A 19,687-nucleotide genomic window follows, 5' to 3' on the forward strand; every position below is an offset into this window, starting at 1 on the left:
TTTGTCTGTTTGATATGTTCTTCATTCTGTTAATGTCATTGATCCCATCTGAAAATAAATTGCATACGTGTCCATCTTCGGATTCGATGGTAGAAATCGCATCCTGTTTTTATTCAAATCTTATTCTGAATCACTGTTTTAAGCTAATGGATTGAAATGTGAAACTGTGACTTTTGTTGGTCCTCTTTCTATATGTTTTGTTGTTTTCTTATATTTCTAGCCCATACCTCAACAAGCCTCATTCCCAGCCTTCAAGATTTGTTCTCAGTTTCGGAATTAAAACTTAAAAAATCATGGGAAAAAGGACAGTCTGTTTTTTTTTTCTGCATTCGGATAAGCATAATATGGCATTCAAATATCCTAGACCTTTCTAAGCCTTCTGGTACTATTGTCGTGATCCTAAAGACTAGAAGTCAGATACAACCTGGGTCATTCACCTTCAGTAACAGTTCTAATCAGTTCTACGGAGCGATGCGTGAATCTGAAAGCAAGGAAAACATTGACAACGTTGATTCAGAAATTTTGGGGATTATGGAAAGAGATGGGAAATAATGAGGAGATGCAATTGGGGATGAGATTCTGGACCCGCAAGGAAAAATATCATGGAGAATGGTTGCGACCAATGAGTTTTTGGGAAGTTTTGATTATGGCATTGTGTGGTGTTGTTTGAGGTTCTTTTGGCTGCTTTTGATGCTGATTTTGGTACCAGTTTTGAGAAAAATGAGAGATGGTGGTCGTGCAGACTTAGAAGATGGACCAATAATGAGAAAATCTACAGTTTTTACAGTGGTGTTGTTCAAAAGCACGTTGTTGTCGCAAAACAGGAGGGAGAAATGAAGAATTTTTCATTGCTTTGGTGAGAAGAAAAAGAACTCGTGTCCACCGGTCTTTGGTGGGTTTTAGAGAAAGAGAACCAATCTCATTTGAAGTCGAGGAATACTTCTCAAAGGCAGGTTCTTCCAGGCAACAATTTAGCAAGGACAATGGATATCCTAGAGGAAGACTCTGTTCCATCCAACAGAAATCGATTCAGAAACGTCCTTATAACAACCAGAAATTGATTCTAAAACTGAAGCAGTTGTGAGCGTCTTTCTTGAGACGTCGTTCCTAATTCCCGAAAGCATTTTAGATCAGTATGAGACTTTAGGATGGAAATTAAAGAACTTCTCATAACTACCAGATTCGGTACTTTGTTTTGAACAAAATTGTGTCTCGTGAGTTCTGGTATCATGGCTCTATGATGTGTTTCTCGTCAGCAAATCCTCTGGTTATATTGAACAAAGTTCTTGTTCCTGTGATCCTTTAATAGAGATGTGTTGGTATGTGCACTGAGGGGAGATTGAGGAGCGCGGGAGTTGTTTGAAGAAATACCAATGAGAAGGAACGTGGTTTGCCGGACTGCAATGATAAATGTGCAGGGGAAAGAAAGGGATTTTGTGGACTCCAATGTTCTCTTCCTATTTGATTTCACTTACCATTATAGTCATCTATAATGTCGGATTTCATTCGAATTCTTCAGACAAGTCTCTACATTCAACCCATGGAGATGACAACCAGAATTCCGAAGCAGCAGCGATCAGATCAGTGCCCAAATTCCAATTGTTGGATGTGATGGTCAGCCATATGGGGTCCATCACTACCAATCTCCTCCCACTTTTGTCACCTCACCACCTCCATGCCATAATAAAGAAATACCTTTTGACAATGCATGGCCAGTCAGAATTAGTAAATTGTAAAGAACTAGGAGACGTTAATCCAAGTTATCCAGCTCTGCAGCTTACTGAGGTATTGTTAAGTGTGAAAATGAAGTGAAGAACCTAGTCTAAGCTCTCCAATGTACCCAAAACAGAACTAGCTCCAGAAGTCATTACAGATAGAAAGCAATCTACCAAGGCAGAATGCAATATTGGCTAGTGGATTTGACCCATTGCCTTTAAATGGCGTGTATGATCAAGGAATTTACGAGATGGGTTCACTTGGAGAGTATTTGACAGGCGGCATACATAGCTGGGACTCTATGCACATGATGTTGGTGGATATGGTAAAGATCGAAAGCTCCAATTTTCTGGGATTGGATATGGCCAATGACAAGAACCAAGCTGGGGGTAGGACAGCTCATTCACAACTTATCCTCTTCAAAATTTTATGTCCTTTCCTTGCTGGAAATTTACCTGCATGAAAATCTAGGTAAACCCCAGGTTTTGTCAGTGTACTCAAACTTGGTTCAGACATTTGTTAACACACACACTGCAGAAGGTAACGAGCAGCCGTTACCAGCTTGGACAGTGTATATGGGGAATTCTGCAGAAGAAAATTTTCAAAGCAAAGGAATATCCAAAGGATGAGGCTGCATTAGCAAAAGGAGAGTCCGAAATTATCTGAATTAGGGATTAGGGGGATTGAATTGATGCTTGGCTCGAGTATTGAAGAAGGAGATTAGTTGAGAAGTGCTGTTATTCAATTGAAGAAATAGGAGATTGATGAAGCAACATGCTAGTGTAGCCCAATTAGTCACCATGTTAGTTGAAACACAAATATTCTCATTTGTTGTGGGAAGAGCATTTGCAACAGATATTGAGAAGTTGAAAATTGGTAGCAAAATAAGATCATTGAATGCTGTGAAAATGCTAAATTTTTCTGAAGTTGCAAAGGATAGCACCAACCCTGGTTCGAATTTGTTAAATGTAGTGGAAGTTCTTGTATCTGGGCCTATTGATAAGTAATCTCTCCTTGATTCTGGAATTTTTTGCTGTCACATTCATATTCTAAATTCTCTCCTGGATCCCAGTGATGCTAATCAAAGGCAAAAGACTCTTGATAAGGAAGAACTATCTCTAGCCGACAAAGATTATGATGGTGATGTAGCATGAGTTCGCCAACTAAGGACTGAGGGAAGTGTTATGCATATTATGAAAGCATTGGCAAGCCATCCTTTAGCTACTCAAAGTTTGATTGAGAAGATGTCCTTCACCAAAACCATTGTTCATAGTAGATTTAATAAAATTTCAGAACTGAAAATGGAGCAATGGAAAGGCAAAGACCTTAACCAAAAGATGATAAATAAGCTATAAATTTAAGAAGGATGGTGCCAGAATGTAGATGAGTGTATAAATGTTTCGGCTCTTCTCTCATTTCCTGTCAACCAAGTCATATCCCTGGGAGCATCAACATTTTTATAAGAGAATGGAATCATAATTTTCACATTGTTCTATAACTGATACATGCATGGATGTTGGGTTCATTCGAATGGCAGTATGTGAGAGAGATAATTGATCGAAAAAGCTTCCTCCAGCACCATGATCTTCAAATTTATTCAATACCATTCAGCCCTGTTATACACAGAATTCGGGAACGATGGCAAAGATACTTTAGAAGGCCAGATTCCTATAGTCCCGTTCTGGTGAACTGCCCACATGTACATGGGATGGTTCGGTCAGTCTACTGCTTTTTATGGCTAAAAAGGCCTCTGATCACCTGTGTTTCCTACAGCAGGAAGATGTACTGCCAAATAGGTCCAGAATGCTAAGTTTTTTTTTTTTTTTTTTTTTTTTTTATTGTAGGAATTCTAATGTTCCAATAGCACTCACTCTTCGGTGAAGACTTAGTTTCTAATAAAAGAATGGAGTTCCTGGCGGCTACCCGTGCACAGAACGCTGAAACAATATTTGCCCTTCCTTTCTTATGTTCAAAATTAAAATTCTGTGCTAAAGCAAAATTGAAGACTTGCATCCCAACCTCTCAAATTATGATTATGAATCAAATAACTCACGTTAACTTGATTGTCCTCACGTTGATGATCTCCAATCAAACCGAAGATGCTTACAGGTTCCATTGATATTGAGAACAAGCTTGTGGATGTAGAATTCAGGATTTCAACTGGACAACGGGTAACTGGTTATGTGTATACAGTGGAAAATAAATGGATCTGGTTAACAATATCGCGTCATATTAAGGCTCAGCTATTTCTACTTGACACTTCATGTGAACCTAATAAACTTCAAGAATTCCAAAAGCGTTGTGGAGTAGGAAAAGTTGTTTCTGGTTATGTTTTAAGTGTCAATAAAGAGCTTTAAGACATGCCAATAAATTGCCAAGGTGCCTAGTGAGGGTTGTGACATATGTCTAGATGATTTTGGGATCCCCAGTTGTAGCTTCTGAACGCAGGTATCAATTGAAGGTCACGATTCTCTATTTTGTTTGCATTTGAAATAAGTCCTGAATAGGCTTTGGAACATTAAAGAAGCTCTATGCAAGGAGTACGGAAAATGGAAAAATCAGTAGTGGGAGTTAGAAATTGTGTGAATCACTTAGGAATTAAGCTGTCAAATTCACAAGCTCGTAGAGGTTAGTTTGCAAGTGGACTCAAAATGCATGTTATTCTGAAACAGGGACCTTTTCAAAGAGATGACAATAACAATTTCAGCAACAATCTCATCAGTTTCAACAATAGTTCGTTCCACGCCAACCTCAATAAAAACCATCAAATCAGCAGCACCAGATCTTGATAAAGAATGATGCCTTTAGTCAGTTTCTAGCTGACATCCGATCTAAGCAATCAAGCAAAGGCTAAGCTTGGAGGAGAACGCCATAATGAAATTTTGAATTCACAAGTTTCTGACCAGTTTCAACTTTCTGAGTTGCAGAATCAATCCCAGCAGGACTTTTGTCTCAAGCTATCAGATTCAATGTAGACTTCTATCAACTAATACCCTGATATAGGATAGCTTACAGGAATTATGGTCTCTGCTTAATTTTCTTCTTCCGAACATTTTTTAATTCAGTTACGAATTTCGAGGAGTGGTTTAATGCACCATTTGCAGATCTATCCGATGTTTCTCTTACAGATGAAGAAGAGTTACTGATCATCCACTGGTTGCATCATGTTATAAGGTCATTCATATCGAGGATGAAGAAAGATGAGGTGGAAAAGTACCTTCCTGGGAAAACCCAGGTCATATTGAAATGCGACACGTCAGCCTGGCAGAAAGCATATTATCATCAAGTAACAGAATTGGGCAGGGTTGGAATGGATACTGGATCTGGGAGGTCAAAAGGTTTACAGAACCTATCCATGCAACTCAGAAAGTGTTGTAACCACCCATGCCTAATTGTTGGAGATTATAATATCTGGCAGAAAAATGAGGAAATGGTTAGAGCATTGGGGAAATTAAAGCTACTTGATAGTTTACTCCCAAAACTTCAGAAAGCAGGGCATAGAGTGCAGCTTTACTCACAGATGACTCGCCTTATGGACATTCTAGAAGTCTATCTACAAACGAATGAATTCAAGTATCTGAGATTGGACGGTTCAACGAAGACCGAGGAAAAGGGGACCAAGCTAAAGTAATTTAATGCTCCGGACTCTCCTTACTTCATGTTTCTTTTAAGCACTCGTGCTGGAGGTCCTGGTCTGAACTTACAAATAGCAGACACTGATAATTTTTGGACAGCAATTGGAACTCTCAAATGGATCAACAAGCAGAGGATCAGACCCATCATATAGGGCAAGAGAAAGGGGTAGGAACTTTTTGTGTTATAAGTGTTGGATCAATTGAGGAGGTAATTCTGAAGCGTATAATTTGGAAGTTCTATACTCTCACTGATTCTACAGAGAGTCTGGTTGCCACGATATTTTTTTTTTTTTTTGTTCCGATCATATCGTAGACTCAGAGATGATGTCTGACCAGCTTCAGAGTCCGCCAGAGGACTAAACTGGCCCTTTTTATAGTAATCTACAAGGGTCTTTTCATGCAAGTATCAACAGCTGAATCACTAGCACCTTCATACTCCCAGACTCTATTTCCAGCATGGCTATCTTGCTACACACACTTCCTCCTCTCTTTGCTTCTTTGATTGGAAATTTACTGTTTTAAATCGAATTTTTGAATCCTTTTACAACTAAGCATTTCCAGCTTTGAAAAATCCATCTTTAGAGCCCTTCTAGTCACTAAAACCCAGATTTTAATAAATTTGCTGCCACTTTCCTCCAAGCATGCATTTTCACTATATTATTTTATTGTCAACTATTTTTCCTGGTTTTCTCGATTTTCAACAAGCATGAATGAACTTCATGATTCCAAATAATGGAATTCATAGAATCGCTTCATGCAAAAGTAATTGCTTTGGTGGGGGCCCCGACATCCATGATATTCTCATCAATATTGTTTGCTTGATATTTGATTAATTGTGCTTCCTCTTTGTGGTACGTGAGATTATTTCACATTTGTTATTAAGCAAACTTGTTTCCCATAGAGGAGTACTAACTTACTATCCAGGTACGCTCCTCCTCACCTATTTTTGAGAATTATGTGGGCACATATGCTATTGGTGATTATATCCATACATGATGTGATTCTTGGGTGTTCAGATACATGCTTGATTTGCTTGGATAAAACAAATGTTGTATCACATTTTCAAACTAACCTTTGATGTACATCTTTTGATAGCACTTAAGAAGTGGTTCAGGTACGCACCCTAACTCTCCTTTATTGTAATTTGATCTTATTTGACATAGTATTTTTTTAAATCACCTTAGTCTATCTAGGTATCCTTAGTTAGTCAATTAATTGCTCCATTTCCCTCAACTTAGTTAATAGAGACCTTTGTAGGGCTTAGAGGGGTGCTACCTCTTAGAAGTACCTTCCCAATAAGTAACCTAATCCCTGGACCTAGATTCGGGTTTTTCAAAGACACGTTTTTCCAAAAATTATAGAGTCATTTTTTTAAGGTTTTATTTCTTATTTTATTTTCCCTTTAAAATAAAATAAAATAAGTGGCGACTCTGACTTTTCCAAAAATTAATTTTTCACCAAATAAAAAGCGAGTTTCGCCGATCAAGTGGGGGCGCACGTGAAAAATGCAGGTCTACAGTAGGGTCATACCACAACTCTTGAACCATCATAATCAAAGTGAACCAATCCCAAGTATCCCCACATAAGAGCTATCAAACACAATGTGTGATGTCATGGCCTCAAGGTAGTCTTAAGACTCAAGACGTAATGTAGGCTAGGGTAACAAGGTAAAGAAATGAATGGAAACTAGACTCAATAATCCCAATGATAAAACCCCATACCCTCGTGTATAAAATGTAGTATGTGTAGAAAGTCTCGCAAACCATGGATCTGTGGACATCCAATATGAATATATCAGTGAGGAAGAAAGAATCCAAGATAAATGTATCAATGATGAAATAGAATAAATGAAGAATATTGAATTGTTGATGGAATGTATAAGAATGATGTGTGGAAAATATTGAACACGAAATGTAAATCGATATGAACAAAGAACAATGTAGGCAAGGTGAATGAAATACCATGAGAGGAACAAATAAATTGACGAAAAATGAATGAGCACTAATCCACTCAAATCAAGTCATGGAGAATGGTCAAATCGCCAATGTATGTAATGATGGAGAAGACAAAGATCTGGAGTCCCTAGGAAAAGGTCACTTGTCTCTCACACGTAAAATACATAACAAGATAGGCACAAAGAAATGTGGGTCTCTGAAAGCTCACATACGAACTTTCATAAGCAGCTGACTTAAAAGAATAGCTATCAATGACCAATATCTACACTCAATGGAGAATGACATTGTATACATAAATAAATACATGTACTCATTACCTTTTTTTTTCTTTTTTTTTTTGCGCATACTCTAAATATCAAACAAATGAACTCCACTAAGAATACATAATGAAATTAACATACACTCAAACAATGATATGTACAAACCCTCTCTGACAAAATGACTTTCTCAATTAAGGATCTCCAAACCAATGTCCATGAGATAGGAGTGGAATGAGACATGATCGTCTTCCATGCACTGAAATGTGAAATATTATCCTTCATGGCATAGAAAGAAATGCGATGACAAAGACAAAAAATGAAACAAAAGATATAAACAATGAAGTATGATGTTAGGACGACAACAAAATAGTGAAGAAGATGAGTCAATAAGTTCGTGGCTCATGAGACTCCTAAATAAAGCATATATACACCGAAGGGCTCCTATCTGAGTGTAAAAAGTGAGCAAGGCTATAAAAAAGAAAACTATAATGCTCATGTGAAACTCAAAGGGCTAGCAATAGTTCTGATGTCAATAAAGGTAATAGGGTATCAGCTAACCGAAATGAAGGTCACCCATCCTGCAACCATGGTCTCAAACATCGTGTTTTCAAACCCTCAAATGATCAATACTGAAGATCGATGTCTATCTAATATAACCATGTCAACCCTCTGGAATCGTGCATCGAACCATACTCCAAATGCTTCACAATAATCTCAAAGGTAATCATCTCAAAGTAAAGTAAATGATGATCTCATCAGGCACAACTGCTCACCACTAGCCAACTCTCATCATACAAGATCAATCTCTATACTCATAGCAAAATAAGTGATAGTCCCATCAGGCAATCGACTAATCCTCACATCGTAAGTCATCCAAAGATCATAAGCCATCCCTCACCATGCAAGATCAACCCTAGGCTCAAACTTCTCACACTCTACCTGGTCGGATCCAAGAAGGGATGTGCAAAGCTAGAAAAGCTGAAATGGAAAGGTCATGTAATGGTATCAAGGGTGATACTGTGTAAAACTCACAATAGGTGGATGTAGGTCAAAGCAAAGTCAAGGTGTGAGAGTGAGTAAGGCACTGCTCTGATCACAAGAGGATGGGTCACAATCTCAAACTCCCTAAGTCAAATCTCCAATCCTAGGCTAATAAGTTCAAATTCTCCATGATAGGTCAGGCCTCAAGACAACAATGTGCAAATGAATAAATGCCTCAAGTAAAAAATACAATACATCATATCACAAAACACAAGCATATGTACATAAAGGAAAAAACATCCAATAGAATAACTGATGAGTACATCATGCAAAAAGAAGGATAACAAAGACAATGCTCAAGAATCGAGTTATAGTCTCTAAATGTCAAAAGTAAAACAAGACTAAAAAAACAAAAACAGTGGTTGGTCCTGTCATCACATCTTTAGCCATAAAGGGAACAAAATCTGAGTGCCACCATACCAAAGTAAGCCAATCATGAGTCAATCACCCAAGTCAATAAGATTAGGGACTGTTGGTGAAGGGGTGTCTGCATGCATGGCTTGAGCTGAGACAGGAATAAAAAAAATATCGGATTGAGAATGTTCAATAATGTTCTGTATGGCATGTCGTAGAGTAGTGCAATGATCAGTGTGATGTCCTGGCGACTGATGATACGTACAATATAAATCAAGTCGAAACTGTGAAGGCACAGGATCTGGAAGCGCCCTGGGAGCCAAAGGGGCTAAAAATCCCATGGCCTGGAAAGTCTCAAAAACTCTGCTCAAGGGTATGCCTAAGTCTGAAAAGGATCTCCGACATCGTCGACGAGGGTGAAGTTGGGATAGAGATCGTGTCAATGTAGCCAATGTAATGGATGAGGAATGCTATTGGAACATTGAATGTGGGCGAGGTTGTGGATGTGAGGCACCCAAAGTAACAGATGTCGGTGAAGTCAAATGTGGCAATGAAGGCATCACTACTCTTGGAGCTCCTCTTGATGATGATGGATACTCAGACAAAATAAGCTCAATCCTCCGTGTCAAATCCGTCATCATCTCATAAAGAATAGTAAGTGTAATTGGTGCAATCTCGTCCGACATGGTGAACCTCAGTTGAAGAAGTCTAATCTCAATGTACTCTGTATCATAACCATCATGCCATTAATCTCTGCTCGAGAACCAGTCACAGTACTCATATTGTCCAAGACTCTAAAACAAACACATGCAAGAGACAAAACAATGCAACACATAATGCTACTCAAGATAACAACATATAAAATGCATGATATGAAACAATAATAATAATAAAAAAAAAAACAGAAACACATACTCAAAAAAACAACAATATCACTAAGTGAAACAAGAGTACATCATGCAAAACAACAAGACGATAAGGCCTATTCTCGAAACACGGGGTACAAACTCGAATCACTAATTGTAAAACAAAACTCAAATATAAAATAACAGGGAAAAAAAACTCAAACGACCAACATAAAATATAATCCCTAAATATATCAACAAGGTCTGCAATATCAAAGTGTCTTGTGAATATCAGTGCCCTAGGTGTCCAAAACATGATGGTATAAGCCTGAAGAAGAAGGAACTGCATGTGTGGAATAGGCTGGAAAGGAATTAGTAGTCATATCTGGACCAAGATCGGTATCTGTGGTCGATACAGGAAATCTAACCGCACCACTGTCAATAAGATCCTATATGGTATGACGTAGAGAAACACAATAATCAGTACAATGGCCTGTCATATGGTGAAATGCACAGAACTCATGAGCACGAAAACGTGGAAACAAAGTACTTGGGAGCGGCGTAGAGGCCAATGGTACTAAAAAACCAATAACTTTGAGTTGCTCGAAAGCTCTATCCAAAGGCATCCCCAAATCAGAATAAGTCCTCTAATGTCGCCGATGGGGACGAGACTGCTCATGTCATGGGGTACTAGTCTGTGGACGTTGAAACTGAAATAAAGGTCGTACCATGGCAATATGAGAATGCATAGAAGGATACTACTGAACTGACTGAGGATGACAATGTTGTGAGGGTGGGAAATCACTCCTAAGTATCTGCAATGATCTAGCGTAGGGATGATAACCAAGTCATCGATGTTGAAAACTCGCAGAACATACGCTTCCATAGCTCTTAGATGATCCAACAACTCTCTTCCCTTTAGTATCTGGGGAAAGAGTAATATCTAACCATAATCCTCTAGATATGTCATCATCTACATCGAACAAAGCCTGAACCAATGATCTAAAATCCTGGAAAGGGATCCCTATCAAATGTCGAGCAAACCTAGGTTGCAAACTCCTTAAAAACATGCACATCAGATCTCTCTCAATAGGTCGCTCAATCATCTCCGTAGTCTTCTCCCTCCAACGAGAGATGAAAGAAGAAACAAACTCATCTGATCCCTGTCTAAGAAACTCAAGCCCTCTACATGTAATGCTCGTATCACTACTGAATGAATACTATCTCAGAAACTCTTGTGCTAAGTCCTTCCAAGTCCTCCAACGAGATAACTCTAATGAAGCGTACCATCTTTGTGTTGTGCCGCTTAATGACAATGGGAACAAAGTGAGAAAATGTGCCTCATCTAGACTAAGAGCCCTCATAACTGCGTTGTAAAGTCTGAGATGAATACGAGGACATCCAACACCCGTATATCTCTCTATCTTAGGCATCCTAAAATCGAATGGCAAAGTGGACACTGGCATATCATCAGTGTCATCCCAAGAAATTGTCTCATCAAGATCTCTCATTCGTCTAATCCTCTGCTCGAGTCTGTCCATATGAGAGCGAGGATCCTCAATAACGGTAACTAGTATGACAATGGGTGAAACGACAACAACCTGATCTTGTGAAATAGAATGCAAAGTTTGTGTAGCTGGCATTTGAAAAGGTAGAAGTGGTGGCATTAAACCAGATGGTGTGTCCTCGAGCACTACATGCCTACTCTACTAAGTATCCATCCTTTAACTCAAATTGGTCAATGCCTCCTAAATCAAAGCCACATAAGTGGTAAGCTAACCAACCGAAACCAATTGTGAATTCGTCTATAGCAGCTCAATGATACAAATCAACCTCTCTCTAACTCAACCCAGGGCACTGAACTAAGACTGGGACTACAAATAGACTCTTACAAAAAACCAAACAAAATGACTCAAACACGAATCATGCAACGACACAAGATGCAACAAACAATGACCAATGCATGATACAACACAACCCAGTGCATGACAAGGTGTGATACACAGTCCTATGGTGACAATCAAAACTTGGATATACGATAGAAACTCTAGAGTCATAGGAGTGTCCAGCGTGAAATGACTACAAATATGACTAAAGAATTTCTATCAATGATTCAAAAAATGAATGAGGTGTGAAGAAAATGAACGAGGTGCAAAGAACAACACTATCACAAGATCGATACTCAATCTATAAAAAAATATCCTTAATTCACTTTCAACCCAAGCTCTATAAAAAAAAAATGATAAAGTGATCAAGGTGGATCTCTCAAAAAATGGGCAAATGTGAAAACATGTCTTTCACCTTCCTGTAATAAAAATATCGGGTTGAAAACAAAATTAGGCAAATCGACCAAAAAAATGAAGTATTGAGCCCATGACAGGTAGAGAATGTAAAAAAGTGAGCATGATCAATGAGCATATCCCAATACGTCAAGCAAAAAGTGACAACAAATCAAAATAATGCGTCAAATCAAGAAAAGAAGATTATCTAAAGCCCTAAGGAGAAAGTATGCTAAACTCAACGAGCGACAAGAAGAAACCAAAACTATACAGTAAGGAGTGGTCCAACTGATACTCAAACTCGCACGGATATCTAATCACTCTCGATTAGAGATCAAAAGAGGGAGTGTTGGATCTGAACTGTAACTAAAGAGGCTCTGAAGGCCCTCAGATGCACCCACGTGTAGGGAATGAAGTCCTGGTCGAATGATCTAAGGCTCAACCTACAAAGTCAAGGCCGCTTTAAAAAGAAAAATGGTGGACTTTAAAGGATTCCTAGTAGAAGTGATCATACCGTCCGGCGATACGCAACCTTCTGCATGCCTCCGAAGAAACGAGGCGTTTCCATGCAAGGTGATCATCAACTCCACACATGCACTACCTCGACATTCTAAGGGGTTTCCTATGGTGAAGGCTCTCCTAATGGTTGGCGTATTTCACAACTCTGGTCACTCATCAACGATCTAAGGTGTACAATGAGTGGTGTGGGTGCATTAAAAAAATCCTATGGAACTAGAAGAAAACACACTAACCACACAAATATCCTAAAATCTAGCTCTGGGCTATACAATTATTCAAAGGTTGGACTTCAATCAACATCAATGTGTTGGCCACCTCCAAAATGCTCCCAAACATAAATATAGCCCATCGCTAGACCCTACTCCTAATCACTAGCTCAGTCGAAGAGCAAACAAAGAAGCAAGTCTCACATCAAATACAAGATCAGGGGAAACTAGTTCGACCAAGACTAGGAACTTGGACATAAGGGGATAGGTGTGTGTCCCGCACAGACAAGCAACTCATGCAATCACAAGGAATGAGAGAAGTCATGCAACAGACAGTCATGCAAAGCATATGTATATCACTCATATCTACACACAAGTTAGGCAGAAATATGATAATCGAGATGAATATCAAACAAGGATAACAGGCTCCATGATAATCAAGATAATATACAACTAAGATAATCAATCATGTCAAGATGAATTAGATAAGCATCAAGAAGAATGTACATGTCGAAGTGAGTAGAATAATCATGGTAAGAGTAGAATCGATCAATATCATCAGCATGCCAATGTCACAAATTGATATAGCAATCAAGCATAGAAAATCATCACATCAAAATCCTCAATGTGCTATGATCACTCAAGCATAGAGAAGCATAAAGGGAAGGTATCCATCAACCGACTAATCAAACGTCACATTTGCCTCAACTTGAGTTCAAGTTTGACTCTCTACTAATCCCTAGTGGAATCGCCTTTTTGTAGATCTCGCATTTTGCATGATGCGTTCCCACTTGATGGCATGACTCGTTTTTTTATTTATATGGTGAAATTTTGATTTTTAGAAAAAGACTTAGAGTTGCCACTTATTTTTGTTTTATTTTTAAAGGGAAAAAAATAAGAAAGAAAAACCCTAAGTATGACTCCTAAAGGAAAAACGGGTCTGTGAAAAATAGAGTTTGGTCCGGGGGTCAGGTTATTTATTAGGAAAGTACATTGGTGAGTTGTAGCACCCCTTTAAGCCCGTATACGTACGACCTCTACTAAACGAGGTGAAACAAACATGGCAATTAACTAGGAAAGTAATGGATACCAATGAAATGCTCAAATAATAAAACAAATCATGCATAAGAATAAGCAAAGTGGGAGTGGGAGCGTACCTAGGCAGCAAGTAATAGTGCGCTATCATGGAAACAAGGTTAGTTCAAACATAAAATCATCACATGCATATCAAAGAGCAATACAAATATCAAATAATATTCATTAAACATAACAATTGACAATTAAAAGAGATCATATGTAGGGCCCCCACCAAAGCCCAATTTATTTTGCATGAATTAATCACAAATTCCATACTTTTGAAATTATGAAAAATTCATTCATGCTTATTAAAAATAGTGAAAAACGAGAAAATTATTAAAAACCCAAAGAAAAACACAATATGCATGCCTAAATAAAAAAATGGCAGCAAGTCTATTAAAAAATCAGGTTTTGGTGAATCGGGATTTTAATGAAGAAAAGAAAAAGAAAGAAAGAAGAAAATGACAATAATAATAATGAAAAATAAATAAATGAATGAATAAAATAAAGTAAAATAATAAAATAAATAAATAAATTATTATATGAAATATGAATAAATAAAATAATTAAATTAGGTGGATAAACAAATTAAATAAATAAATTTAAAAGATTTAAAACCATTTGAAAGAAAATTTTTGAAAATCAAGTTTTGACACTTATTAGAAAATTGAAGTTTCGAAAATTATTTGAAAATTGGAGTTTTGAAAATTAAATTCAAGAATTGGAATTTTGAAGAATTATTTGAAGATGGAATTTTAAATAAATAAATAAGATAAAAATAATAATGAAAATAATAATGATTAAATAAATATATGTGAAAATTAGAATTTTGAAATTTGGAAATTGGAATTTTGAATAATTATTTAAAGATGGAATTTTAAAAATAAATAAATAAATAAATAAATAATGATTAAACGAATAAATGCGAAAATTAGAAATCAGAATTTTGAAGAATTATTTAAAGATGGAATTTTAACAATAAATAAATAAAATAATAATAATGATTAAATAAATAAATGTGAAAATTGGAATTTCGGAAATCAGAAATTGGAAATTAAATTTGAAAATCGGAATTTTAAAGAATTATTTAAAGATGAAATTTTTAAAAATAAATAGATAAATGAATAAATAAAATAATACTAATAATGATTAAACAAATAAATATGAAAATTGGAATTTTGGAAATTGGAAATTAAATTTTGAAATCGAAATTTTGAAGAATTATTTAAAAATGGAAGTTTAAAAAAAAATAAATAAATAAAATAAAAAATAATAATAATAATGATTAAATAAATAAATGTGAAAATTGGAATTTTGGAATTTAGAAATTAAATTTGGAAATCGGAATTTTGAAGAATTATTTAAAGATGGAATTTTAAAAATAAATAGATAAATGAAATAATAATAATAATGATTAAATAAATAAATGTGAAAATTGGAATTTTGGAAATTAGAAATTAAATTTAGAAATCGGAATTTTAAAGAATTATTTAAAGATGGAATTTTTGAAAATAAATAAATAATAATAATAATAATAATAATGAAATAATAATTATTAAATAAATAAACATGAAAATTGGAATTTTGGAAATTAGAAATTAAATTTGGAAATCGGAATTTTGAATAATTATTTAAAGATGGAATTTTAAAAATAAATAAATAAATAAAATAATAATAATAACGAAAATAATAATGATTAGATAAATAAATGTGAAAATTGGAATTTTGGAAATCAGAATTTTGAAGAATTATTCGAAAATTGAAGTTTTGAAATTTGGATTTAAAAATTGGAATGTTGGAAAATAATTTTGATATCAAAATATGAAGAAATAAAAAATAAAAAAAAATGAGTTGCGATAGTTGGGATTACGAGCCAAAGGTGGTCATGCAAAGCATGGGCCTGGGTGCAAAAGTAGGGTATGAAGGGTACCAAGGTGGGGCTAGAAGTGCACTTGAAGCTGCCTTGAATTCCTAGCAATTATGAGATTTGGGTTTGATGGAGAATGTGTTGGACATGTAACCAGCCATGCTAGAGTTTCTAAGTGTTTGGGCCTTCATGATCCTCTCCACGTTTGCAGCCCAACCATACTCTCCTGTGACTAAGCAGCATGGGGAATCCACTACACGGTCAAAAACTACAACTTTCTCAACCTTGTCATCGAGCTCATCATTTATCGCCTTGCAAAGACACTCAAACTTCTCCTTCAAAGCTTCCTATTCCTTTTTCTCATCCTCACTCTCATCAAATTTCAGTTCCTCATTGGTTGCAGGGACAAGCTTCTTCCCCTTAAACTCTTTCAGTTGCCCCACTGCATACTCATCAATGACGTCAACCATGAACAAAAATTCATAACCTTTCTTTTTCAGCTTTTCAAGAAATTGAGAACTCTCAATAGCTTTCTTGCTTTCTCTTGTGATATAATCCCTATGATTGGTTAGCTCATCTCCGCTCTTGGTGGAGTGGTAGCGAAGCCATTCAGCAAGCTTACCTTTGTCCTAGGAATCCTTGACCTGTTCACACTTTTTGGGTGTTTTCAAAGCATCTTTTTTAGATGTTCTGAACCTATTTCCATGAATAAGGTGCTTATCCTCATTCTCCTCCGTAGCTCCATCAATTTCATTCACTTCGGGAACCATCCCTCCATTAATCTCTCCCCATAATGGAGCATGGTAAGCAGGCCATGCAATCATAGAGATGAAAAAGATAACCGAGAGGCCCGATAGAGGCTTGGGTATAGGTGGATGGCTGCAAACGTGTAAGGAATAGGTAGAAAGGAATTTCATGGGAACCAACTTCTTCACTGGCATATCCAAATGTCTCATAGCCAATCTCTAACATCCTCAGCTGGTGATACACACAATGTTATGCACCCGGGATACCCACAGAAAACAGAGGAGGATAACCAAGAAAGCAGAGCATAGAGAACAGAAACAAAAATGAACCAGTGAAAGCCACATTTCACGTTTTATTCAAAGGGGATCAAATTGGTGGGAGGAAGGCAATCAAATTGAAATAAGAAAAAGATAACCAAATCTCCAAACAAGGCCAAGTGAAACAGAGCTTCATTGGGTTCAAATAATACTAAAAAAGATTGTGATTGGAACAATAACAATGAGCATATTGAACAAATCAGAAATCAGCAAAGCTCATGTGCAACCTATATTACTCATGACCAAGCAAGCACATAAAGCCCTAAACAGCCAAAAGGAGAAGAAGAAAAAAAACGTTAGTAGTGAAAGTAAAACGAAAGATGCATAGTGAGCTTACCTGAGAGCTCTTCCAAAGCAAAGATAGCCATTGAGAGCTCCTCCAAAGCAAAGATAGTTGGACTTCTTAATGCTCTTCCTCTAGAGCTCCTGTTTATTCCATCTCCCAAATATCTTTTTCTTTCAAGCCCTCCCAAAATCTGCATCCAAAAAGCTTCTTCCTCTGCGTAGCTTTATCTCAGTCCTTAGATATCACCCTTCAAAAAACTCCCCCTCTGTTTCTCCTGTTCCCGTTTTTTTCTTCTGTCCAACTTTCACCCACTTTTCTGCTTACCCCACTTCTATGTCCTCTGTTCAGAATATCCCATTATGAGCGTAAAGGTAGGCAATCCTCCATGAATAGATGTGATCCCATGCAGCCTTTCATCATTTCAAGAACCGGCCCCTACTCATTCGTACAACAAGCTGCCAACTATCTAGGTGTGAGAAAAAAAATAATAAATAAAGTAAATAAATAAATAAAGCCTTTTCCACAAAGGGGTCTATAAAATGATATATATTATGTTCAATTTTATTTATTTTTTATGGGTTTTTTTTATAAAAAAAATTCTATATTTTCTTTTTGTTTTTTAAAAATCGGTGAAAACAACTTTTACTTTTTCTCTAAAAACTATTTTCTATTTCACTTTGTTTTTAAGAACTATTTCTAGAAAACAACAACCAAATAGTTTTGAGAATTTTTAAAAATAGTTTTCTATTTTTAAAAATAGAAAAATGTTTTTAAATCATATGGTCAGACAAATTCTTAGATTGTTTGTTTTTAACTTTTTTTTTTTTACTTATTATTTATTTTTTGAATTTTTTAACTGAATAAAAAAAAATCAAAATATTTGATTTTTTGTTAAATACTAAAAATAACTTTTTGAAACAATCAAAACACAACTTTCACCCTGTTAATTCTTAATATTTAATAGAAATAAAATAATAAGAAAATAAACAAGTTAATACTTGATACTAGTAAGTTGTATTTAGAATTAAGTTAAATTAAGTTATATTTACATTTAAGTAAAATAATAATAATAAAGGACAAATACCGCCTTAAGTCTCACATTTTGTTCTTTTACAAACCTTCAATTTCCTTCTTTGGATATGCTCCGCATTAGTGGGCACATTCCTAGGAACCACATGCCTCTTTGTATGACTAACCTGCTTTTTGTGAATTATATCACTCTCTCTTGTGAGTAGTCACATCTTGATATTGATTCGTTGAAACTACGGTATTATGGCGGGCTTGAGCCTAATTTGAACCCAAGACCTCTTAGTTGGCATATTGGACCAAGGTCTCTCCTAAAAGTCCAACTTCCAAGTTCTAAATTCCATGTTTAGGAAATATAATCAATGAGTAATTTGCGAGCTTATAAATATGCCTGCAGTCCACAAACCTAAATAAAATTTTATTAACTAACAAACCTCAATCAAATCTAAACATTTAATGTAAATCCAAACATTAGTGTGCTAAAACCTCATTTTTTGAATTAATGGAAAAAAAAATTGCAAAGTAGTTTTAAAACAATTCATAACGTGATTAGGGCACTACATAATGTTAGGTCTCATAAAAGTCCTCTTTACGCTTAGTTTCCCTATTGGATAATTTATTCCTAACTTATATGGTGATGCTTGAAAATTGATGGACTTTGTAGCCATCTAGAATAGCCATTCTTCATGTCTTAGAGGCTGCAAATCCTCTTTACCATTAGCACTAGATTTTTGAAACTAGACTTTGCAAGTTGATTTGCTGACCATAGTTAACATAATAATTAATTCCTAAATTTTTTATGAATTATTATTATTAGACATTTTAGCCAAAACAATAAATTTATAAACAAACATTTGTCATTATGAAGGGAACAACTATACATGTGATTGCTAGTAGGCCATAATCGACATTCCTACCAAATGAAAATATTTCACTTGATAAATAAATTAAAAGGGAATAATTTTATTCTTTAAAAAAGCTTTCTATAAAAGAAAAATATACTAGACCAGTACATCTCATATTCTAGTAGAGAAACTTAGACGAAACTTTACAATTTATTTCTAATTTAACAACTGCTTAACACCACTAACCCATTTTTCCTATTAAGGACAAAAATTCATGAACTATCCAAATGTTATCAATTATAAGGCTCGTTTTGTATAGATTCTAAGAGTTTGTTTGGTAGTAATTTTAAGAAATATTTTTAATATTTCTAATATTTGAAAATTTGTATCTTTCAAGTTTTAAAATATAAAAAACACTTCATAAAATCACCACTAAATGCATTCTAAATCCATTGTATATAAAAGTGATTCTTAAAATTTTTAATTCATTTTAGCACCAATTAATTTTGAGAAATAGGTAAAAGATTTTTTTTGTCGATATGATTTTCAAAAAGGAGAATTTTTAATATTAAATTACCTATTATATTATCAAATAATTTTCTTTTACGAGACTTCCTTTATATATCTTTTTTCCCTAATTCATCTTTTTGACTCATGAGATTATCTTTTCTCACTCTAGCCCCCCATCTATTAAATATTTTATTCAAACTAA

At 35.6% G+C, this 19,687-nt stretch overlaps 1 pseudogene; it reads right to left on the reverse strand.

Annotated features, from left to right (window-relative positions):
* Nucleotides 1-15,858: 15,858 nt before the first annotated feature.
* On the reverse strand, nucleotides 15,859-16,710 carry LOC117915238 (annotated as a pseudogene).
* Between the last annotated feature and the right edge of the window lie 2,977 nt (nucleotides 16,711-19,687).

Source organism: Vitis riparia, chromosome 5 (assembly GCF_004353265.1).
Source record: "Vitis riparia cultivar Riparia Gloire de Montpellier isolate 1030 chromosome 5, EGFV_Vit.rip_1.0, whole genome shotgun sequence".
Classification (NCBI taxonomy): domain Eukaryota; kingdom Viridiplantae; phylum Streptophyta; class Magnoliopsida; order Vitales; family Vitaceae; genus Vitis; species Vitis riparia.